Raw genomic sequence first — 25,703 nt, 5'->3', positions numbered from 1 at the left:
TATTATGATGCAAGAATATAAGAAAATATTAAATAGGCTCTAGTCAATAGTTAGCCCATTTTGTACCGTTTAACTTCTGCTATGTAAATGTAGGCCCTTACTAAGTTTGTAAATATACTGCAATGTAATGTCAGTGGCATAACGAGCGGTTCATATGTAGTTATTATGACTGATCTAGAGAGACCATTTCCATTTTATAGCAAGATGGTTAAAGATGTGTCCTATAAACAGTGCAATTCTACACATTCCATGCCATGAAATATCCACTAATTGTTGCACCATAAAATTCTATGCCAGACATTGCAGAATGTTGGCTTTGTCACTGGACTGTTTGTCTGAAAGTCAGCAAAGCTTGAGCCATTTTGATTTATTCACTGGCATTCACAAATAACTCCTAAGGCTACTGCCTGTCTCTTCTACTGTGCTTAACTTCCTTGACATGTCATGTGAGGTCACTTTAACCAGCATAATGTCATTAGGTTGTCATTTTCAGAACAGTCAACAAATAAACTCCTCTAAGTTATTTAGGAAGAAGGAAAGCTACGGAGGCATTTTATTGCCAATAGATTAGCTGCAATAGTGCATGCTACAATGCTATATTTATTCTGTAGAACGTTTTACCATACCTAAGCAAAAAGCTTTAGAAACTTTCTATTTGTTTAGGATAGCAGCTGCAGTATTAGCTCGGTGTGACATCACTTCCCGCCTGAGTCTCTCCCTGCTCACTCATAGCTCTGGGGTTAAGATTACAGCAGAGAAGGGGGGGGGGAGAGGAGCAAACTGAGCATGCTCATGCCTAGGGCAAGGAGGTTTAAGGTGAAGACAGGAAGTATGATACAGAGCCCATGTGTACACAATAGAAGGAAAGAAAATTTGTGTTTCTTTTGACAGAGGACTTTGAGGGTTTACTTGTATATTTAGGTGGACCTTTCTGGTAAGGCTTACTTAGTTTTAACCTTTCCTTCTCCTTTAACAGGCTAGTTTTAAAATAAAATTTGCAAACTCTTAAAGGGATACTGTCATGGGAAAAATTTTTTTTTTCAAAATGAATCAGTTAATAGTGCTGCTCCAGCAGAATTATGCACTGAAATCCATTTCTCAAAAGAGCAAACAGATTTTTTTATATTCAATTTTGAAATCTGACATGGGGCTAGACATTTTGTCAATTTCCCAGCTGCCCCTGGTCATGTGACTTGTGCCTGCACTTTAGGAGAGAAATGCTTTCTGGCAGGCTGCTGTTTTTCCTTCTCAATGTAACTGAATGTGTCTCAGTGAGACATAGGTTTTTACTATTGAGTGTTGTTCTCAGATCTACCAGGCAGCTGTTATCTTGTGTTAGGGAGCTGCTATCTGTTTACCTTCCCATTGTTCTTTTGTTTGGCTGCTGGGGGGAAAAGGGAGGGGGTGGTATCACTCCAACTTGCAGTACAGCAGTAAAGAGTGATTGAAGTTTATCAGAGCACAAGTCACATGACTTGGGGCAGCTGGGAAATTGACAATATGTCTAGCCCTATGTCAGATTTCAAAATTGAATATAAAAAAATCTGTTTGTTCTTTTGATAAATGGATTTCAGTGCAGAATTCTGCTGGAGCAGCACTATTAACTGATTCATTTTGAAAAAAAATGTTTTTCCCATGACAGTATCCCTTTAAGATTGTAAAATAAACTGCTTTCAAATCTGTTGAAAAAGTACTTTCCATACCAGTAATCCTAAATTGCAGCACAATAAATGGTTAATAATCCTACAGATTTGGCAGGATAATGATTTAGCCCAGGAAGTCTTCCTAAATTATACTGTATATTGTAGTTACACATCTGTGCAAACCCAGACTCTATGATATAATTATACCATTTCTTATGAATCTCTACCAGCAGGTTTAACATATGTATGGGCCCGGCGTAGTTTCCTCCCCAATATACATCTGCCCAAAAATCGTCTCGTCCATGCAGCACTCACGTGAAGGGCCTGAATAGGCTCATGTTTGGTAACCTGTATGGCTAGCAAAACTGTTATCCTAGGGCATCCAACAAGGGGTATAAATTATTACAACATCCTTACCAGAGGATATATATATAAAAATCAGATGGCGTATTGGCCTAAGCGAGAAGGGCATTTGTGCCACAAGAATAACCATTTCATAGTTACATAGTAACTATTACATAGCAATTAAAGAATATTAATATAGCAAAGAATATAGCAAATAAAATATATTAAAGGAAAACTATACCCCCAAAATGAACACTTAAGCAACAGATAGTTCATATCATATTAAGTGGCATATTAAAGAATCTTACCAAACTGGAATATATATTTAAGTAAATATTGCCCTTTTACATCTCTTGCCTTGAACCACCATTTTGTGATGGTCTGTGTGCTGTCTCAGAGATCACCTGACCAGAAATACTTCAACTCTAACTGTAACAGGAAGAAGTGTAGAAGCAAAAGACTAAACTCTGTCTGTTAATTGGCTCATGTGACCTAACATGTATGGTTTGTTGGTATGGTTGTGAGTACAGTGAATCCTACGATCCCAGGGGGCGGCCCTTATTTTTTAAAATGGCAATTTTCTATTTACGATTACCCAATGGCACATACTACTAGAAAAGTATATTATTATGAAAATGGTTTATTTACATGAAGCAGGGTTTTACATATGAGCTGTTTTATGCAATATCTTTTTATAGAGACCTACATTGTTTGGGGGGTATAGTTTTCCTTTAAGAAAGGTCTAGAAATGTTTCCTTTGTTTCTGGTACTTTATTATTCAAAGTTCAACTTTAATGAAAGGGTAGTTGGTAAGGAGACGCAATAAAGTGGTAAGAGCTGCTTATTTGATCATCTGGCCCCTGGATTAAAGATTAGTTCCCATAGGGGGGTCTACTGAAAGTTTGGAAATACTGTCAGCCAAGAAAGGTGCACATTAGGTCTCAAATAAAATACTTGTATTAACAATGGCATTCATCCACCCATCCACCTCAGGGAGCATAGCAATCATTTAGGATGGATGTTAACAAAAAATTGCACAATGCTAATGAGGGAGCAATGGAAGACAAAGAAAAGCTATTTCATGCATTCTTCTATTTTGTGCATAACATGGTACCTTCTTGCAGTTAAAGCATGTCCTTGATAATTCTTATGACCCTGAAGAATTTTTGAGTCCCCCATAAGAATGATGAAGTGCAATTCACTTTAGGTCAGAAGAATAAATCATACATGGTTACATATATGTATTTCTGTTCTTAACATAGGCAGGCACAAGTCATTATGGAACTGGTGGCCATTATCTCACATTATACTTGCATGCTTTACAAAAGAAAGCTACTACTGGAAGAACTGACGCCTTTCTGATTCAGTTGTCACCTCTGTTACAATAGACTGAATGCATTGTGGTATTATGCAAAAAAGAAAACACCCATTGAATATAAAAAAAAGACAATAAAAATAAATACAGGCAGAGGACATGTCAAAGGCTTTAGTTCATTCTAAATTCTGGATATGCCTGCTTGCATCCCTGGCGTAACCAAGTCATGTAAGTCTGCTTAAATCATTAAGAAGAAAAATCTGGTTCAATAACTTATTAAAAGCTTTGGCAAGGAACTTGTTGCATAACCCTGAAATAGCTGCCTATCCTGAAAAAGAATAATTTACAATGGATTAGCAGTGGCAAATCATTCACTTAAAATAAATAGAGTCAGAATACATTAAAGCACAAGGGAGTGAGCTGCCCAAGGATTACAATTCAGTACAGTGTTGCACTGTTGACTTTTCAAAGCTTGCGGAGATAAAGATTGATACATTTGTTCCTATTATTGAGGATTCATCATATGTAATCTGAGAAAAGAGTAAAGAGTAGGCTGCATTAGTGCAACGCATGTATGTATAGCACCACTGATGTATCCTATGCTTTAAAAAGCATAAAAACACAACAGGGGTATAAACACTGAGTGTTTCAATACATACAGTAGTTGGTATACACAAACATACCCTACACCTTGCAAGCATTTACTATCTTCTTTACAATTTAACATCTATTAGATAGTAGTCAAAGAGGATACTTAATAAACATACTGTCATGGGAAAACATGTTTTTTTCAAATGCATCAGTTAATAGTGCTGCTCCAGCAGACTTCTGCACTGAAATCCAATTCTCAAAAGAGCAAACAGATTTTTTATATTCAATTTTGAAATCTGAAATGAGGCTAGACATATTGTCAGTTTCCCAGCTGCCCCAGTCATGTGACTTGTGCTGTTATTTCTCCTACTTAGGGTAAGGACACACGAGGAGATTCAGGGAGATTTTGTCGCCTGGCTACTAATCTCCTTGTCTTTTGAGCAACTATCTCCCTGAACTGCCTCAGCGTTTTTCCCCATAGGCTACAATGAAAAGTTGCCTGCGTTAATGCACACACGGCGATGCGTTTTCAATAGTTGCCTGAAATTGCCTCACTGAGGCAACTTTGGGCAACTATTGAAAACGCATCACCGTGTGTGCATTAGGGCAGGCAACTTTTCATTGTAACCTATGGGGAAAAACGCTGAGGCAGTTCAGGGAGATAGTTGCTCAAAAGACAAGGAGATTAGTAGCCAGGCGACAAAATCTCCCTGAATCTCCTCGTGTGTCCTTACCCTAAGGGCTAGTCCACACGGGGAGATAGCCCTGCGTTTGCGGTCGCGGCGACAAAGCGCCGCGCCAGTCGCCGCGACCGGCGCAGGCGACAGTTTTGTATGGGCGCCTATGTAAAAACGCCTGTGCTAACCACACGAGGCGATGCGCTTTTCAACAGTCGCCTGAAAAAGCCTGGCGAGGCATTTTCAGGCGACTGTTGAAAAGCGCATCGCCTCGTGTGGTTAGCACAGGCGTTTTTACATAGGCGCCCATACAAAACTGTCGCCTGCGCCGGTCGCGGCGACTGGCGCGGCGCTTTGTCGCCGCGACCGCAAACGCAAGGCTATCTCCCCGTGTGGAATAGCCCTAAGTGTTGTTTTTAGATCTACCAGGGAGTGTTAGGGAGCTGCTATCTGGTTACCTTCCCATTGTTCTTTTGTTAGGCTGCTTGGGGGGAAAAGGGAGGGGGTGATATCACTCCAACTTGCAGTGCAGCAGTAAAGAGTGACTAAAGTTTATCAGAGCACAAGTCACATGACTGGGGCAGCTGGGAAACTGACAATATGTCTAGCCCCATGTCAATTTCAAAATTGAATATAAAAAAATCTGTTTGCTCTTTTGAAAGATGGATTTCAGTGCAGAATTCTGCTGGAGCAGCACTATTAACTGATGCCTTTTGAAAAAAAAACATGTTTTCCCATAATAGTATCCCTTTAACTTTCCATTTGCTTGAGGCTACTAAAACACAAATTTAGGTTCTTAACGTTTGGGATATGCACCACAGTCTTTATAAGCTCTCTGATGTCAGAGATACTGATCATTATAACCTCTACCATGCTCCTTTTACAGAGATATTGGGCCATATTAATGAAAAGTGAAAACATGGCTTGCCACAGGTCGTCAGAGTGAAATTCTTTATTTATTTCTACAGTATTTTAAAAAAAAGTATTACCGTAAGTAAAGGGTGAACCCAATGAAAAATATGGCACAAAAACCCAAAGTGGACTGTGGCAAACTCTGTTTTTTTAATCTTTGATAAACATGCCCAATGTATCTTTGTTTGTTGAAGATTAGAAAGTATATTGAGTATATACTGTATCTAAATCTATTGTAAAAATGAATTCACATTGCTAATTCTTCTTAGTTCCCAATTCATTTTCACAGGCTCATATTTATAGATTGCTATTAGCATTGCCCATTAAATTTTGCATAGATATAGATATTCATGCATTTGTGATCTAAGCAGTTGTTACCTTCACCCTCTCCCAGGCGTGCTGACAGATGGGTCATAAAATAGCAAAGTCTCTATTCTGCCCTGCTGAATTGGTTGTCAGCTGTTATCAGCATAGCAGGACAGCTCATAGAAACTAGCAGAACACAGCAAGAGGCTGCTAAGGCCTAGAACACTAACTGACTGCAAGGGTTGCACTTGAATGTGCCCTTGTCTGTGCGTCAGGACTGATGTAAGAAGGAAAACGGGTATTGCTTATGCTATGGGCACACATGCTTAAAGGAGAATTAAACCCCCCATGGTGATAAATCCCCACTGGCCCCCCTCCCTGCCGGAAGATGGCACATGAGCTCTGCTGCACTCACTCTGCATGTGCGGTCAGTAATCCTACAGGGGACACAATTCAGGGGTAACACTTAGCAGGGGGAGGCAGGGAGGGGGCCAGTGGGGACTTATCACCATGGGGGGTTGAATTATCCTTTTTTTATCCATATTTTTACAGGCTGAGAGAAGCAGATCTACTCAGTGTCCCTGCTCCATTTATTTGCATCTGATCAGCTTGTGTGTGCTCACAAACAGTGGATCTGAAGGAGGTATCTCCGGACTGACCTCAGCTTCAGCTCCACTGTGTGTGAGCGCACACAGGCTGATCAGATACAAATCAATGGAGCAGGGACACTGAGCAGATCTGCTTCTCTGCTTCACTCAGCCTGCAAATATATGCAGGCTGAAAACAGCCAGAGCCTTCAGCCTATGTGCCCATAGCCTTAAGCCACAGCAAATGTAGATATACAACCCTTACATAAATTATATTGTTTAAGTATTTGGGTGCACCAAGATTTCTTACTGCTTTTTGAAGACCCCACACTGTAGCAGTGGATCCTTACATAATCAATGTTGTATACTAAATAAACTGCTTCTAAGTGTCCAAAAAAAGATGACACATTAATTCCACTGCCAATTAAACTACTTAAATGTTTATGTGTAATGGAAAATATGTCATGAGAAGTTTGTATTTTCAATGTATTTCTTTGCTGACAATAGGACATAGGCTACTGTGTTAATAGAACACTAATTCTATTTAAATCTGCAGCTTTGTGTGCACAGGAGCTGACACGTTACTTACCTAGAAACATTCTCTATAGACGTCAATAAACAGCACCAAATACTTGTGATGCATAGTTGATGACATTTCAAAAAGCTCTATGGATAGCAGATACATGATGATGATGCACAGAGTATGGACAGGGCTTATACATATAAATGCAAACATTCATAGAATGAATGTTTTGCAACATTGAATCCTTTATGGTTTACTGCAGTTTTTAAACAAAGGATAATCTCAGTGTTGGAAATAAACAGAATGATGGTTCAGCTACATTTGACAACCTACCTCACTACACAGCCAAAGGGAAATGTATTCACAGCTAAACTGTGTCCAGCACGTGGGGAGCCCAGTATTAAAGGATTTGTGCTTTACTGTGTTTACACAGGATTAGTTTCATTTCTCATGATGCCCAAGAATAGCTTTCACAGTTATAACAACCCTGATCCTACCTCATTTCAATTCTTGTGCATGCTGGGAAATGACCACAATGGCCACAAAAGTCATCCACTGGGGAACCTATACCAGAGAATGGTTTGCTCAACAGCAGTTACTACCACTAATGCAAGTCATAATAAACATTAGAAAGAAACAGCCACTACTAAAGCCTCAATAACAATGCAGCATTGTCTGCTTCAATAAATGTTTATTTGTAGGTACACCACTCTCTACAGAAATATTATAACTTCCTGTAGTATACATTTAACTGCCAGCCTGTAATCGGGCCTAAACTATGTGAGCATTATAGTGGCAAATGTATCTTACTAACATGATTATATCTACCAAGTAGTCAAGACTCCCTTACTTTTGATAGATATTGTGCAAATATGTAAATACAGTTTGTCATACAGTCTAAATAAAAATATTCTCATTGTTAATTTCAAAGCATTAAAGGCAAACATTATCCTATGTAAATGTTTATCTTGCCTTTATTTCCATAAAATTTAAAAGAACCTGTATTCTCACTTATTTTTATACTATTATAGGGCAAATCTATTACTAGAAGATATATACATATTTACACATATTAAATAGGTAAACACATCATATTTTAAGGAGGGTTTGACTGCCATCAGTTTCTCGTTTGTGACTGTTAGTGGTCAATATTGCCATATTCATCCAAATTGGCAAAGCAAATGGCCATGTTTGGGACCAATAAGTCTCAACGTATCCAAATCAGTTGGAAGATAAGATTGCCTTTAATTGAGGAAGGTAGAAACTCCTTTAAGGTCAGTGTGGCTCATCACATTTGTGACCATTAGGCGATAAACTGGGATGGGCATTTCAGTTCAGAATTGTTCAATTGCATAATCACCTCAAAACTTCACAAGATATTACGGATGTTCCATTTCAACATATAGAATAATGAATTAGGCTAATGCCAGACAGGGCTGATCTTTGGTCTGTGGAAAAATGCAGATCCGAGTATTTGCCCCTATGCTGACATCAGCCTTCTTCCTTGCAGGCACACAGAACCACTTTGTTGGTCCAAGTGCAGGCACACACAGCGGATTTCGGCACTGAAATGCATACTCGTGCTTTTCTGTGCCAAAATCTTCCGCATGTGCCTGCACCCAAGATGACTCAGTGGTTTTGGATGCAGGTAATGTAGAATGCTGATGCCAGCATAGATAGATGTGGTTATCTGCAGGAGGAGAATCAGACTTGTGAGGCATTAGATTAATGCACTTCCTGTTCATGAAGTAACCTAGTCCCCTTCAAACATGAGTGAAGATCTTGACCAATTATTGAGGAGAATGAGAGAAAGCAGTCAAGGCAGAACTTGCTGCACACAAAGCTGCACAATAGAGAGAGTAGAGAAAGTCTGTCGTGGAGGCTGCCAATACCTCCTTCTTCAAGCACCAGATTTCACGAGATTCGGATGGCCAGGGTGTGCGAGGTGACCCCCCTTTCCTTCCCACCAGCCAAAAGGTTATGAAACATTATATATACTATATATGTTTAGAACTATAAATAATAGAATATGTCCAAAACACAAAAAATGTTGGCATTTACAACATAAAATCCTTCAAAACACGATCCATTGTAGGTCTCTAAAAAATGCCCACCTACACATGTGGCTGAACTTTATGTCACATAGACTTAAGTGCCTACGTTAATTGGGCCTAAGGGCACATAAACATACACTTGGGTTGAGGTTTTTTAAGTGGTGTTTGACTTTGTAAACAGCCTCCATAGTGTAACTAATTTTCCCATCTTGATGAAATTGTTTTCCAAGACATTTATTGCTAGAAGAATATGTGCACTTGTTTTCGTTCTCTCAATTATCCTTCTCCCCAATATATATACAATTAAACTTGATTACTCATCACTTAGAATTCAAACATGAAATTCTTATCTCAATGTATCACTGCATATTAAAACCACATCTGTTGTGAAATATATATGTGACACATGTTATATTTAAGGTCTAAAGGTGGCCATTTACATTAAGATTAAGTAATACCAGTGGCAGGAGAAATTGGGGTGATCCGATTTTATGTACCTAGGATTAATGATCGGATCACAGCAGGGGTCTTTATACACTTTTGGGGAGGGCAGTCAGCAGTAATCTTGCTGAACCCCTAACTGATTTCTGCCAGGTAGGCTATCACTTTGGCTGGTAGATGGAGCAAAAACAGGCAAACAAAATTGACTAGTGTATGGCTAGCTTTAGATATTCTACAGATGTGAAATAGTAACTTCTATTTCCCAGGACCTTTTTTTCTAGTGTATGCCGAGTGGTTCTCATGATATTCTCTGAGCTAATGTACCACACCTAAATATAGATGAACACAAATAAACCACAGTAATGCCACTGCACTACCATGAACTAAAGGACACTTGGAACCCATTCAATAATAGGACATTTCATAATAACATTCAGTACAATCTGAAGTAGATAATTAAGCAGTGCCAACAAGCCAAGTCATCTAACAGCAGCTAATAGAGCATTGTATGCTAATTATTTTCTTAAACGTCCATTCATTAAATCACTGGTTACAAAACATTCCTAGCTACAGAGTGACGTGACTTGTGCTTGAAAAATGAAAACAAACAATAATACAAATTCTAAGTGGCCGTGTTCTAAAAAGTGTGATGAATACAACACATTTGAAGATACAAAATAAACAAAGATATCAAATATCTGATTCCACATGGACTTAGTCGATGTGGAACACGATTCACTTGTTATTTGCGCAGGGCAATACCGATATAATAACATGAATAATAGAACGCACAATTACCTTAGGGTCACCGCACACAGTCGGGTGTAGCAGATATCAAATCGCTTTTACGCCCGTAGGACTCCAAGTTGCTGCGATTAGAATGATACACATCCGATAGTAGTGGATCAGACGAACAGGGTTATGGTTTGTTAAGAAGGAAAGCCAACTGGAGACTTCGGGAATGTTCATTCACACAGAACCACATTCCCAGAGCGCTTCCTTAGCATGAACCTGCTGCCCGCGTCTGTACCCATATAAAGAACATCCAACTACGCGGACCCTACGCCTTGGTCACTTGCTTTCTATGGTCTGTACCCAAAACCCATTCAAACTTCTCTTTCCTATAGTCCCGCCCCTACATTCACCCAGCCTCCTATTCTATCCTAATCCCTCCCACAATCCGGCCCCTCAATCGGCTCTCGCGGCTCTCTCAATCTCATCACCTCCCCCGGGCCCCTTCGCCTTCCACTCTCGTCGCTTTTCATCTGAATCACGTCTTCCCCCAAACTGTGTGTCTCCCGCTCATTCCCCTGTAAACAGACAGCTGCTCCGTCCCCCCTCCTGCCACAGCCTCAGGGCCGCTAGGGAGACAGAAGGGAATCTGGTAATTGTGCTCAGCATTGAAAACAAGGAATAGAAGAAAAACAGCTAGAGGCTAACGAGGGGGCAGACTTCTGATCTTAATGGTGCACTTTTGTCTGTGCAACCCAGTCGTTTATAAATAACCTTACATTACATTTTTCATATCAGGTCTGTTGAAATTCAAGGGCCTTTTAAGCCCATATTGACTACAGTAAAAAAAATTGGATTTTTTTTTTACATTTAAGGCGAGATTCCGTTTTTTTTTCTTTGTGTCATAAGGAGCAGAAAGTGCGCCAAACACAAAAGTGCTGTCCACAACAGTTTTTGGTGCAATCGTTAGCACTTCGGCGTTATTAATGAAATATATCTGCTTCTTAGTATTAACAAGACAATCCAAAATAAGTCTTCACAGCATCAGGCTAATGGCACATGGGGCTTTTTAGGGCAAAAGAAGTGCATGTTTTTTAAAGAGCTGGATTTCAGCAGAAAAAAATAATTATTAATACTTTTTGGAGAAACAGGTACCTGTGATTGCAATATTTGTGCTTTCTGTGTTATGTCGGCCCTCTTTATCAAATTTTGATTTGGAAGCCGGAGTTCCCCTTTAAGTAGTTCTGAAATGTATTAAACCAACTGAAATAGACATTTATTTAATGTCTTTGATATGCATTAAAAATAAATTCATGTTTAACAATACAGCAATAGGGTTAGATGATTTCACAAACAGTCAAATATAGCATTTGAGAGTTTTGAGCAGAAGTTTGCACAGTATGCTTTGACTGGGGGATGCCACAGATGTCAATTACTAGGGACACAGGGTGGAATCAGGTTGCATTGGTGTTTTTCTAGTGATATCATTAATCTCAATTATTAAGATTGTAACCATTCCAGATTTAGACAAAACAGTTTGGTTTTAATTGCTGTCCGGATTTCAGCATTGTGAAACTTGAACAAAAATATTTCCAATGCCCACCTCAGAGCCCATTTGTTATCATCCTGCCACATATCTAGGGCCTTTTCTGGAAAAAAATACCGGCCTATATTCCTAAATTTTTGTGGTTTTTCACTAAAAATAACATTGGCATCAAGCAACATTTTAACCGCCCAGGCAGGTAAAATACTGGTCAGTTGGCCACCATACACATGTCACATCACTGCACCGCCCGGTGATATTATTGGCCCACTCCTTGTCCATTTTTTGCAGAGGTCATAGGCGGAAGCCTAATCTTATTTTTCTTGGAACAATCCCACACTGCGGGTCATAAAATAGACAGAATCTCATCAAAAAGTGGCCAGATCAGGGGAATGTGGTCACTAAAGGACACGGCCTTGGTCCATCATTTGAGGATTTAAATGTTGGGGGTGTGGGATATTGGCCTTGAAAGATGAATTAAAAAGCTGTATATGCATTCTAATGCATTCAGTATGCATTTTAACAGACACATTCAAATAGCAGAGAGTAAAGATGGCCACAGACACAAAGATCCGATCGTATGACTCAATGTACGATCGGACTTTCCCATCTCCCGACCTGCCACTAACCATTCAGATCAAAGTCTTACCATTCCGACCAAATAAAGTAGTTAAACAAAAGATCAGCCGATGTTCTGCCCCTGACAGCAATCGTACGATAGACAAAGCAGCGACAATCTCCCACTGAAAATGGTTAATATATGCATACAAGGCAACATATTGGGCCCTTTTGCAGATTGTGTGAATCACTGGTGGGAAAACATATGTTCTGTTTTTCTGACATCACCCATCATCTCACAACCCTGTACTTTTTAAAGGGCATTTGTCACCTGAAATGGTTTCGTCCACCAGTGGTGCAGGAAACAATAGTTCTCCTTTAAAAAAAATAGCCCCCGCCAGTGCTAGGCTGCTCACACCAGGAACTCCTGGTGTGGGTGGCCATGTTGGGGCACACACATGCACATAATGAGTGAGTGGCACAACTTGCACATGCATGTGACATAAGCTTGTGAGGTGCACCCACTGCACCTACATCATTATCATTATGCACATCATTATGGCCATGTTCTCTATATAATATGGCCACACACAATGGAGTAAATAACTGGAATCCAAAATCGGTCCTGGCATTTCGAATATACAGATGCTTCGTCAGTCCCCCCACCAGCCCACTAAACAGTGACTGTCTATTTGTGCCCTCTGTGCATGCTCAGCTGCTAATGTTATTATTAATATAACTCATGCACCAATTGACTAAAAAGCTGGTACTGCAACTTGTGCATGGTTTACTGACAATGGCCTTAATGTGAAAGCACTGCAAATCTTTGCACATAGAGTTTTCTTTGATTATGGGCCCTTTATTTAGTATGAAAACCACTTGTATTTTGTATTATTCCTACTCAGTTGTTAAAAGCAAGTGCCAGACTTCTGACAGTTAACTCCTCTAGGCAGGGGTTTCTATTCCACTATGTTGGTTTTTGCCTGAAGCTCTTGTTTTTGTTTATTTCAGTGTTAAAATAGCCTTGTGTGGTCTTTACCTCAAAACATTAGCTTCAAGGTAGGGGGTTTATTACAACAAAACAATTCATTTAAATAACTTAAAACATGCTAATAATAGTGCCAGGGAAATTCCAGTGTAGAAGTATTTACTGATTATTTTATTGATTTAAATGTTCATCATGCAATAATGTTTGTTTGTAATAGCAGTCTATAGAATATTTTTATTGGGAAAGCCTGGTGTAATACCCTTTATGCATTTTTATTAAGCTGTGTCAAATATACACTACAATAACAGTTTATAGATTATTATAATTGTTGTCTCAATTGACTATCATTTGCAACCAAACTGGGTGATCACACAGGAAAAACAAAGAGTAAAAATAGGTTGTAGCTGAACAGTTAGCATATTTAGACATGATATAAACCCCATAGGATTGTTTTGCGACCAATAGTGCCTCATGCAGCTTAGTTGGATCAAGTACAAAGTACTATTTTGTTATTACAGAGAAAAAGGAAATAATTTTTAAAAATGAGAATATTTTGCTTAAAATGGACTCTATGGCAAATGTCATTACCATAATTTGGAGTTTTCTGATAATATAAGCATTCCTGTATGATATTAAAATTATACCAGCACAGATATTGCACTCTACTGTGTTCAAATCTGCAGAAATATGTAAGTGGATACCAGCTGTTTGAAAACATTGCTTTACTTACTATTTGTCTTTATGTGTCTTCCAACTGCTAACCAAATAACCTATGGTTCTCATGAATACCTTAGAAATAGTATTTCTAAGTAGCCCAGAAAGGTGGCTACCATAGACAGCACCCCTATACACTATGGGGCACATTTATTAAACCTCACATTTATCTGGTTGAGATTTTTAATGGGAAAACTACTTTTTTTGTGGAAAAAAACTAAAATTTTTAGAGATTTGTCATACCCCAAAGTTGTTAAAAACCCAAATCCAAAAATATTCCATCTCAAACCTTGTTGAGGTCATGTAGAAGTCAATGGCAGATGTCCCTGAAGTTGTTTCTTGACATTGTGATCTGCGCTGGATAATCCGACAAAGTCAGAGTTTCCGGCAGATAATCAGATAAAGTTGAGTTTTTGAAGCGTCAATCATACGATAAGAATTGATGTCTGATTTTGTTGCAACGTTTTTTTTTGCTCTGAATTTTTGAGAAAAAAATTTGATAAATGAGTTCAAGTCGTGGAAGAAAGTTTAGTCGACTTTTTTTTAATAAAAAAATTAGATTAATTAGAGTTTTAGTAAATAATCCTCTATGAGTTAAAAACTGGCAACTGCATATGCCAGCAATTGTCAAGTTGCTGAAAAAATGGAGACTTGTGTCTGTTACTGTTAAATATGTGGTTCAACTTTTCAGTTAACTTTAATATTTTATAGAATGACCTGTTCTTAGGAACTTTTCAGTTGGTCTTCATTTTTATTCCAAAAAGTAAAAGTACTGCTCTATGAGGCGACAATTTTATTGCTATTATTACTTTATATTTCTTTTTAGACCCTCCTCTATTCATATTCCTGTCTCTCTTTAAAACCAGTGCCTGGTTGCAAAGTTTAAATATAATAAATAAGAAATGAAGACCAAATGCAGATTGTCTTAGGATATCACTCTCTACATCATACTTAGGGGCAGATTTATTTATTTATTTATTTATCAAGGGTCCAATTTCGAGTTTTTTGAACTCCCATAACTTCGTTACATGATAAATTTCAATATTCTAATTTTCAATTTTTTTCTCAAATTGGAATCTAATTTGAACTATTCCCTAGTTGAAGTACACAAAAATGAGCTTTTGAAAAAAAATTTTTTTTTTTTAATTCGAATTTTCACTTCGACCTTTGATAAACCTGTCCCTAAAAGTTATTTTAAAGGCAAACAATACCTTTAACAAAAGCAAATTTTCTTTTCTACATTTATGGCTCATACAATTTACATACTTTCCTACAAGGATGCAATTTGATGCCATTTGACCTTGGGTTTTCAATCCAAGGTGACACTGCTTGGAATTGTGAAACAATTTCTTATGCAACTAGACTGCTGGAATTAAGAGCATAATGTAAATAAACTATCATATATTTTTAACACAGCCATAAGAAACCAGATTTCTTAACACATACCTTAAAATATCTGTCCTTCTTTTGTATACTTGCTGAACTTGTTCTACTGTCCTCTTTATTGCACCATACATTTATAATACTATTATTAAAAAGTCTAGCTAGCTACGTGTATAGATAGAAAGACATCTTTCAAACCCAATTGACATCAGGATACCAATTTAGTCCCGAAACTAACCTATGACCTTTATTTGGTGAAAGTCAAACTAGGAATTCAGAAAACAAGTATAAACTCTGGTTGTGGAATTCTGTACTGTCAGTGTCTGATGAGATGGAGATGGCAATTGATGCTGAGAATTAAAGGAACAGTAACAAAAAAAATTTAGGTGTTTTAAAGTAATACAAATATAATGTAAATGCAGTGTTTGCTTCAGAAACACTGCTATTATTTATATAATTAAGCAGGTGTGTAGCAGTGGGGGCAGACATTCAAAGGAGAAAAGGCTCAGGTTACACAGCAGATAGCAGATAAGCTGTTGACCGCTATTTAACCTGTGCCATATAGCCTTTTTTTCAATTTCTGCCATTGCTACACAGTAGCTTATTTATATGAACTAGTGTTTCTGAAGCAAACAGATCAGTTTTACTCGTACAGGGCAACAGTACATGATATTTTCATTACTTTAAAACTTTCAGTTGTTGGTGTTACAGTTCCTTAAAATTAGACTTCAAATCAGTAATCATTTTTGTTCCTTAAAATATATACATCTTAGCATCCGAAATATTTGAGTAAAAAATGCCCATATAGCATAACAGCCTAATCCGATCATTTGTTTAATGGACCATATCTGCCATTGTGTTGCCAACTAGGGAACAAAAAGCAACAAATATAATTTTTTAAAATGTTATTTTAACTACTAGACTAATTTAAAGAAGTGTTTTGCAGCGTGGCCAATGCATAATTTCTTGTTTCAGCTTGACATCTCAAATGCTGTCTGACAGGCTGTAGTAATCACCAGATTATTGGTGAATTATTTTTCTATTGTTGGACCTTTATTCATTACAACTCGTGACCAGTTATTCCTGACATTTGAATGTAAATGTTGTTTAAAATTTATGGAAAAACATGACACAATATTGCCAGAAATTTACAGGGAAAATATAATAATAGAGAAATATAGAAAATAACAAATTGGATTATGAACATTTCAGTGTAATATTGTTCTTTTATCAAGTACAAAGTAAGTTTTATGTTCCCTAAATTAAAGCAAACTAAAAAATGCACTCGTTTTTTTATATTGCAAATGAGTGGCTAAGTACTGTTATGTTCATATTTTGCATATATATTCATTAAGGGTCCCATTTACTTTGCTTGAGTGAAGGAATAGAATAAAAAAAACTTGGAATTTCAAATGTTTTTTTGGCTACTTCGACCATCGAATTGGCTACTTCGATCTTCGACTTCGAATCGAACTAAAAATCGTTCGAATATTCGACCATTCGATAATCGAAGTACTGTCTCTTTAAAAAAAACTTCGACCCCCTACCGAGGTGCAATGTTAGCCTATGGGGATAATAAACCCTCGATATTCGACCATATGTAAATCTGCCCCTAACATTTGTTAGTGTTTCAAACTGAAGATATTATTCTGAGAGAATAAACTGTGATTAAGGTTATTTAGCAAAACTTTATTTTTCCCATATTTTACCAGAAACAGACTTGACCCCATCCACAAATTTGGCAAATTTACTAATACTTAGGGGCATATTAATCAAGGGTCGAGTTGAGTTGAGTTTTTCACCAAAAAAAACCCCACAAAATTTTTCGAGTTTATAGGCTTAAAAATTCAAGTTCATCAGAGCAACAAAACGTCACAACAAAATCGAGCGTCAACTGAAATCATACGATTGGCACTACAAAAACTTGATTTTTTGGGGGGTTTTGCTGTGAAAATTCACATTTTTCAAATTATCGTACGAAAACCCCAGATTTTTACGATTATCCAGCGCAGATCGCATTGTCAAGTAACAACATCACGGACATCTGCCATTGACTTCTACATGACCTCAACAGGTTTGAGATGGAGTATTTTCGGCTTTAAAGGGATACTGTCATGGGAAAAAAAAAAATTTCAAAATGAATCAGTTAATAGTGCTGCTCCAGTCACATGACCAGGGGCAGCTGGGAAATTGACAAAATGTCTAGCCCCATGTCAGATTTCAAAATTGAATATAAAAAAATCTGTTTGCTCTTTTGAGAAATGGATTTCAGTGCAGAATTATGCTGGAGCAGCACTATTTACTGATTCATTTTGAATTTTTTTTTTCCCATGACAGTATCCCTTTAAATTTTTAGCAGCTTTGGGGTATAATAAATTATATAACATTCATATAACTAAAGGCACTTCTGCCATTGAAGCCTACATGACTTTGACAGATTTGATGGTGTATTTTCAGATTCAAGCTATATCCAGGGTCAGGTATAATAAATCTCGAAAAATTCTAGTTTTATTAACCTGAAAAATCGATCAAAAAAATAACCTTGAAAACTTGAATTCTCCTGGAAAACAAAACTTGATCCATAAAGGGATCCTGTCATCGGAAAACATGTTTTTTTTCAAAACGCATCAGTTAATAGTGCTACTCCAGCAGAATTCTGCACTGAAATCCATTTCTCAAAAGAGCAAACAGATTTTTTTATATTCAATTTTGAAATGTGACATGGGGCTAGACATTTTGTCAATTTCCCAGTTGCCCCTGGTCATGTGACTTGTGCCTGCACTTTAGGAGAGAAATGCTTTCTGGCAGGCTGCTGTTTTTCCTTCTCAATGTAACTGAAGGTGTCTCAGTGGGACATGGGATTTTACTATTGAGTGTTGTTCTTAGATCTACCAGGCAGCTGTTATCTTGTGTTAAGGAGCTGGTTACCTTCCCATTGTTCTTTTGTTTGGCTGCTGGGGGGGGGGGAAGGGAGGGGGTGATATCACTCCAACTTGCAGTACAGCAGTAAAGAGTGATTGAAGTTTAGCAGAGCACAAGTCACATGACTCAGGGCAGCTGGGAAATTGACAATATGTCTAGCCCCCGTGTCAGATTTCAAAATTGAATATAAAAAAATCTGTTTGCTCTTTTGAGAAATGGATTTCAGTGCAGAATTCTGCTGGAGCAGCACTATTAACTGATTCATTTTGAATTCGAAGGATTTAATCGTTCGATCGAACTATTTACGCTAAATCCTTCGACTTCGATATTCGAACTCGAAGGATTTCAATTCGGCACTCGAATATCGAGGGTTAATTAACCCTTGATATTCAACCATAAGTAAATTTGCCCCTAAGAGTCATTTCACAAGAATTTTCTGGGAAAAATAAAACTTGCATTTTTCAGGGGAAAAAACCCCAAACTTTTTCGAGATTTTTTTATGCCCCGAAGCAGCTCAAAGTCGGAAGTTGAAAATACTCCAGCATTCATGTAAAAGTCAATGAAGAGCCGGAAGATGGCACTTCTGAGCTCTGCTGTGCTTACTATGCATCTATAGGCGAGTAAAGGATTGGGAGCACTTATAGGTGTTATCACCTATGCGGGGGGAGCAGGGAGGGGGACTATGGAGGGTTTCCAGGTAGGGGTTTTATTAGTGGGGGGGGGTTTGAATTCTCCTTTAATGCCATTTACATAACTCGGTTCTATAAATACATGGAGAACAATGAGTTTTCATCGCATATCTATTGTCAATCATTACAGTTGTATTAATAGGAGTTTTTTCAATAATGGCTCATGGTAATACTCTGATTAAACCCATAGCTCATTGCAATACTTTGATAAAGAACTGTATAAAAATATAACACAAAGAACTGTTCTACTGTTGAACCCGATGTCGTATGTGGAGCTAAATATAGTTTAAAAAGACAGCTTTATAACGTATAATTGTGTATAACAAAGCTTTGTATGATAGTATACAAGGCGGCCTTATAATCCATAATCCTGTATAATGAAGTGTTGTGCAAGAGAAATCATGGGAATTAATCAACTCGATGACCTAATACTTGTTCATTATTCTCATATGTATTATATTTTATGATTTCTGCAGCCCTTATCAGACTTTCCTTTATTGTAGCTAGGGGCACAATATGCTATTCAGCTACCAGTTAGCTAAGATAAGATCTCTGCTTCGGATGTGCTTGTTGGGAGTCTGGCCAGATCCTGATGAGCGCATGGGAAGCAAGATCTGTTATTAACCAAATCATTGTATCTTCTTACTAAATTACTATCTGAGCTCATTGTTTGCTAAGCCTATATAAACTGGGAGTCTCCATTCAGTCAGTTGAGATTCGCCTGTGGGAATAACGCGTGCCCGCACAGGACCTTCTGGGGACCCTATGAGCCTCGATCTGCGGACTGTTTAGGGATCTCCCAGTCTTACAGGCAGAGAGGGGGCTTGCATACTTTGCTCACTTGGTAATGTATATTTTCTTCATTCTATGTATGTAATAAACCTTTGCTTATACGTAGCTGGTGTGTTTGAATTACTTCCGAGAGACTCATAGAACCACAATTAAAACAACAGTATAAGGAGAAAGGCACTCAAAATAGATGTAATCATCTCCATTTGATTATAAATGAAACTAAAATGTTCTCAGTACACAAGTAATCATTGCTGTACTTCTGTAAGAGGCACATTTTCTGGTTGATATTTTCTATTCCCTAAACTGTACTAAAGGTGGCCATACACGGGCCGATAAAAGCTGCCGACAGACTGTGTCGGCAGCTTATTGGCCCGTGTATGGGGGCCCCCGACGGGCTTCCCCGATCGAGATCTGGCCAAAAGTCGGCCAGATCTCGATCGGATGGGTTTAAAAATCCCGTCGGATCGTGGCCGCATCTGTTCGTTGATGCGGTCCCGCGATCCGACCGCCCGTTTGAGAATGCTAGGATCCGATCGTTGGGCCCTAGGGCCCACGATCGGATCTGCCCGATATTGCCCACCTCAAGTTGGGCATATCGGAGGGAGATCCGCTCGTTTGGCGACATCGCCAAACGAGCGGATCTATCCATGTATGGGGACCTTTACTCGTATTTTAGCTTTTTTAGATGTTATTTTTTAGCTTGTATTTGAATTATTTTCAAATCAGCAGTACTGTTACAAACAGTATGGGGGTTATTTACTAAAATCCTAAATTATGTCATAATTAAAATAAAAAAGCTCGACCAAACTCCCATGCCCAATTTTGCCTTATTTATTAATAAACTAACTTGAATAAACCGGATCTGGAAAAAACATGATAAAATTAAGTGAAAACGCAAAAAACCCCTATGTATCCAAGCCTAAGGGGGTCGTTTACTAACAATCAGATTAAGATTTTTTGTCCACAAATCTCCAAAAATGTGTGGTTTTCTCATTATTTTAAAAAGCTCTAAAAATGTATTAAGGGGTAGATTTATTAAGTGTGGAATAGTAAATTTGTCCAAATTCACACTTTCAAATTTTAATCCTCCAATTCGAATGTGAGATTTACATAGTAACATAGTAAGTAAGGTTGAAAAAAGACACACATCCATCATGTTCAACCTTTTAGTTTTTTTTTAATCTGCCTAATTGCTAGTCGACCCAGAGGAAGGCAAAAAAAAACCCCATCTGAAGCCTCTCCAATTTGCCTCAGAGGAGGAAAAAATTCCTTCCTGACTCCAAAGTGGCAATCGGACTAGTCCCTGAATTGTACAATGAGCTATCTCCCATAACCCTGTATTCCCTCACTTGCTAAAAAGCAATCCAACCCCTTCTTAAAGCTATCTAATGAATCAGTCTGTACAACTGATTCAGGGAGAGAATTCAACATCTTCACAGCTCTCACTGTAAAAAACCCCTTCCTAATATTTAGGCGGAACCTCTTTTCTTCTAATTCGAATGGGTGACCTCGTGTCAGCTGGAAAGACCTACTGGTAAATAAAGCATTAGAGAGATGATTATACGATCCCCTTATATTTATACATAGTTATCATATCTCTCCTTAAGCGCCTCTTCTCCAGTGTGAACATCCCCAATTTGGCCAGTCTTTCCTCATAGCTAAGATTTCCCATACCTTTTATCAGCTTAGTTGCCCTTCTCTGTACCCTCTCTAATACAATAATGTCCTGTTTGAGTGACGGAGACCAAAACTGTACGGCATATTCTAGATGGGGCCTTACAAGTGCTCTATACAGTGTAAAAATGACCACCTCCTCCCGTGACTCTATGCCCCTTTTAATACAGCTCAAGACCTTACTTGCCCTTGATGCTGCTGACTGGCATTGCTTGCTACAGCCAAGTTTATCATCTACAAGGACTCCAAGGTCCTTTTCCATAATGGATTTGCCTAGTGCAGTCCCATTAAGGGTATAAGTGGCTTGGATATTCTTACATCTCAGGTGCATGACTTTACATTTATCAACATTGAATCCCATTTGCCACTTAGCTGCCCAGATTGCCAGTTTGTCAAGATGCCACATCCTGGATGGAATTAATTGGGCTCGATAGTTTTGTGTCATCTACAAACACTGATACATACTTATAATACCCTCCCCTAAGTCATTAATGAACAAGTTAAATAAAAGTGGACCCAATACCGATCCCTGAGGGACCCCAATAAGAACCTTACTCCAAGAATGTACCATTAACAACCACCCTCTGTACCAGATCCTGTAGCCAGTTTCCTATCCATGTGCAAACGACTTCATTAAGCCCAACAGACCTTAGTTTAGAAAGCAGCCGTTTGTGGGGCACAGTATCAAACGTTTTGCAAAATCCAAATAGATCACATCTATTGCCCCCCCGCTGTCCAGCATCTTACTTACCTCATCATAAAAAGCAATCAAATTTGTCTGACATGACCTATCCTTCATAAAGCCATGCTGATTGCTACTCATAATGGCATTCACTAGGACAAAATTTTGAATGTGATCCCTTAACAAGCCTTCAAATAATTTGCCCACCACAGATGTCACATTTACTGGCCTATAATTGCCAGGCTGAGATCGTAATCCCTTTTTAAATATTGGAATAACATCATCTTTTTTCCAGTCCATAGGCACCATACCAGATGAAAGTAAATCTTAGAAAATCAGAAATAGGAGCGGGTCTAAAACTGAACTAAGCTCTCGTAGAACCTGGGGGTGTATGCCATCAGGCCCTGGAGCCTTGTTTACATTAATTTTTATTAAAGCTTTATGAATCATATCCTGAGTCAGCCACTGACTAGATTGAGCTGATCCGTTAGTGCAACTATAAAGTGGGAACTCAGACTCCTCTATTGTATACACTCTATTGTATACACTGTCACACCTTTTCCATGCAACAGTTCTAATTAGAATATTAGCCACCTAAAACCATGCCAAGCTCATTTACAAGTCAATGGCAGAGGTCCGTTGAACAATTTGAATTTGTTAATTGCCTTCCTGACATTCAAGTTCTTTTCTGAGTGAAAACTCGATTTGAATTCAATATGAATTGTCAGGTTGGGACTATTCGATTGAATATTAGACGTTCACATTTTTTTCTTAAATAACCTCTCATTTGAGTTGTGAGTATATTCAAATTTATTAGAGTAAAAAAATTCACATAAATTGGAAATTTGACCTTTGGTAAATCTCCCATAAGTGTAAAAACTACAAAAATCACTAGTATAAAACTTCGCAGGTAAAAGTTGTTGAGGTCCTATAGTCAATGGGAGCTGTGCTGATCTTTTTGGGCCGCTCTAATCAATTCTGGCTTTTAGAGGTTTTCGTTTTGTTTTTTTTTTTGCTAGGAATTGTCTGAGGTGTTCTGATTTTTTAGCGCAGCGTTCTGCTTAATTTTCTGTTTGTACTTTTTATGAAAATGAGACTGTTGATAAATAGGCCCCAGCGTATTGATTTTCTGTCTAGAAATTCCTATGACATTACTATGTAACTCCTAGGTATATTTTTGCTGAAAAGTAAGGCATAGATTATCAATGATCGTTGTTGAATAATTGACTAATCCTTTTAATGGGGCAGTAAAACTACTAGGTAGTGGAATATTTTTTAGAACAAGTAAGAAAAAATGTTTTTATTTTGCAGTGCAGTATTGTATATTACAGTTCTGAGATTGCAAATGTTAATTTGCAAAATGTATAGTAAACATTAATGAGCACAGAAGTGAAATTGTTTGTACAAAGAAAAGTTGTTCACAGTAAACACATTCAAAATGTTAAATGCTTTTATTACATTTCCCCCATAAATGCATTTATTTGTTTGTTGTGTAAAATCATTCTCCTTAATATGTGTTTTCTTCAGCCTTGGTGGTACAATGTGTTTGTTTCATGCCTATTTATAATTTCCCTAGTCCCTTAATCAGTTTGGGTCCTAAACATATGGTCTACATAAACAAATATCAAAATGCAAGAATGTAAAGATTATTACATGTCACTGATCAACCTAAAAGGTCAAATATATGATAGAGTTATACCTATATATGATGGCCTACTGATATTGATCCCCTTGTTTTGGCAGAAATGCTACTCCTGTCATTTTTGGTTCTGCTACAACTATTTTAAATACTTGCTTTTATAATGACATTGAATCAGAGTATTCTTGTGGGAAAACACAATTTGATTGCTTTTTATGATGAGGTAAGTAAGGGCATGTTATTATGTGTTATTACCATAAAAGCTCCAGTGGTATAAACAATATCTTTCATATATGACCACTGTGACAGACTACTCTGTTATAAAGATAACTAGAACCTCATCCATAAAGCAAGGCTGTACCCTTGAGACAAATGAAGTAGATAAAACCACAGAAGTAAAATAAAATATACTGCAATAGAACCCTCATTTTAGGTTTTTCAGGGGACCATGAAAAACCGTATTGAATCAGAGAAAATGTAAAAGCAGGGAAATACTTCATGGATTATATAACAGTATAAAATTAGGGGAAACCTAAAATCAGGGTATATAAAACTGAGGTTTCATTGTATCTTATTCAAGCACAAAAATGATGACACAAATAAATTTGTTTTTTCCAGTACTTTTTCCCATATTTTGATAAAAAATGTCCCTTTAAGAAGCAGAAGGAGGCTGAATGCAATGTTAACTAGTTTCCCCAAGCTGTAATAAAATATACACGTTTCATACAGTTCATACATAATCTATTAAAGCATGTTCTTTTATTTCACAAGTAACTTTCTATGTTTTGCATGAGACACAAATATTGTAATTAAGAAAAGTATGCTTAAGGGATTTAAAAAAATGCAGAGTTGAGCAGGCAGCATATGTTAAACATTTGTACACTATACATCAATGCAAGACCCATCAGATATAAAACCATTAAAAGTATATCTGTCATAAGGAGGAAGATTAAAATCATTAATCTCATATAGCATTTTGGGAAAATCAGCTTGAAACCTAGAATTATCCCTCTCAGCAATTAACTGCGCCAGTTTAACATGGTCTATAATTAATGCGGTTGTTGTCATTAAGTTATCAGCTAGAACATCAGTCTGTTGAGTCCCACCATGTACTTCATGGTTGCTCAGTAATTTGGTGTTTGCTGTGCTATAAGCAAGAAGCTGCATGCTACCATATTAAAATTCGGCTTAAAATTACATGTTTTACTTGTATTTTTTTATCAGTTATATCTGCCAGTCATGTATACCCCCTTGGTCTACATGAATTCAATGAATAAGGCTTGCGTAAAACACACTTTCTGCCTATTCATTTAATTGTGAACATTTTTTTAAAATCACTTAAATAGATCTCTTAAACAAACAGGGAACTTGAAACTACTCTGTGTCTGGTTCTTTCAAGGTAGATATTAACATGCATTGCACAAATAATCCTTGGCTTTTTTGTTCAGAGTCTAAGCCATGTGGAAATAAACGTTTTGTAACGTGTTTTTTTTCTGCTTGGTGCAGTTCATTGAAGTTTTTATGAACAAATAATCCTGCATTAGAACCTACGTTGGACTGCCGTACCCAGGGCTCACCACATCAAGTGCTCACCACCCAGCCACTGCTGCCTACTGCTTGTTCCCTCTCTGCTACTTACTTAATTTGCCACATCTCCAGGGGAAAAAATTAAAGACGCCCATGCATTCCACTGTGGTTCATTCAGAAGTGGCGTTATGGTGGCTGGTTTGCCTGTTAGGATCTCCTGCAAATGCTTTACTGCACTGCTATAAATGGTGTGGATTCTAGATATACAATAGGAGAGGGCCTCCATTAGAAATCACGGGGCCCTGTATAACAAAAATTTTTGGGGCCCCGCCTACCCTGGCCCCAAACCCCACCCCAGATCCCGCCCACACCACCGTTAAAAGACCAAAAACATTGGCACCAAGGCTCCCCTTACAAGTTAAAAAAAACTGGGGCCCCAGAGAATATTTAAAAAAAAAACATTTAT

At 37.8% G+C, this 25,703-nt stretch overlaps 1 protein-coding gene across 3 annotated transcripts in view; it reads right to left on the bottom strand.

Moving 5' to 3' along the window:
- rasgef1b.L (RasGEF domain family member 1B L homeolog) overlaps positions 1–25,703 on the bottom strand; it is a 207,563-nt gene that overhangs the window by 22,974 nt on the left and 158,886 nt on the right. Inside the window, exon 1 of one of the 3 annotated variants that reach the window (XM_018253134.2) lies at positions 10,193–10,544. The exons of the other annotated variants lie outside the window; for them this stretch is intronic. The gene's annotated coding sequence lies outside the window, so the exon portion shown is untranslated. Of the gene's footprint in view, positions 1–10,192; positions 10,545–25,703 lie in introns of those variants that run through there. 3 annotated transcript variants of the gene reach the window in all.

Source organism: Xenopus laevis, chromosome 1L (genome assembly GCF_017654675.1).
Source record: "Xenopus laevis strain J_2021 chromosome 1L, Xenopus_laevis_v10.1, whole genome shotgun sequence".
NCBI classification, from domain to species: Eukaryota; Metazoa; Chordata; class Amphibia; order Anura; family Pipidae; genus Xenopus; species Xenopus laevis.
The sequence above is the reverse complement of the archived record's forward strand: the minus strand, read 5'-3'. Positions and strand labels throughout refer to the sequence as shown.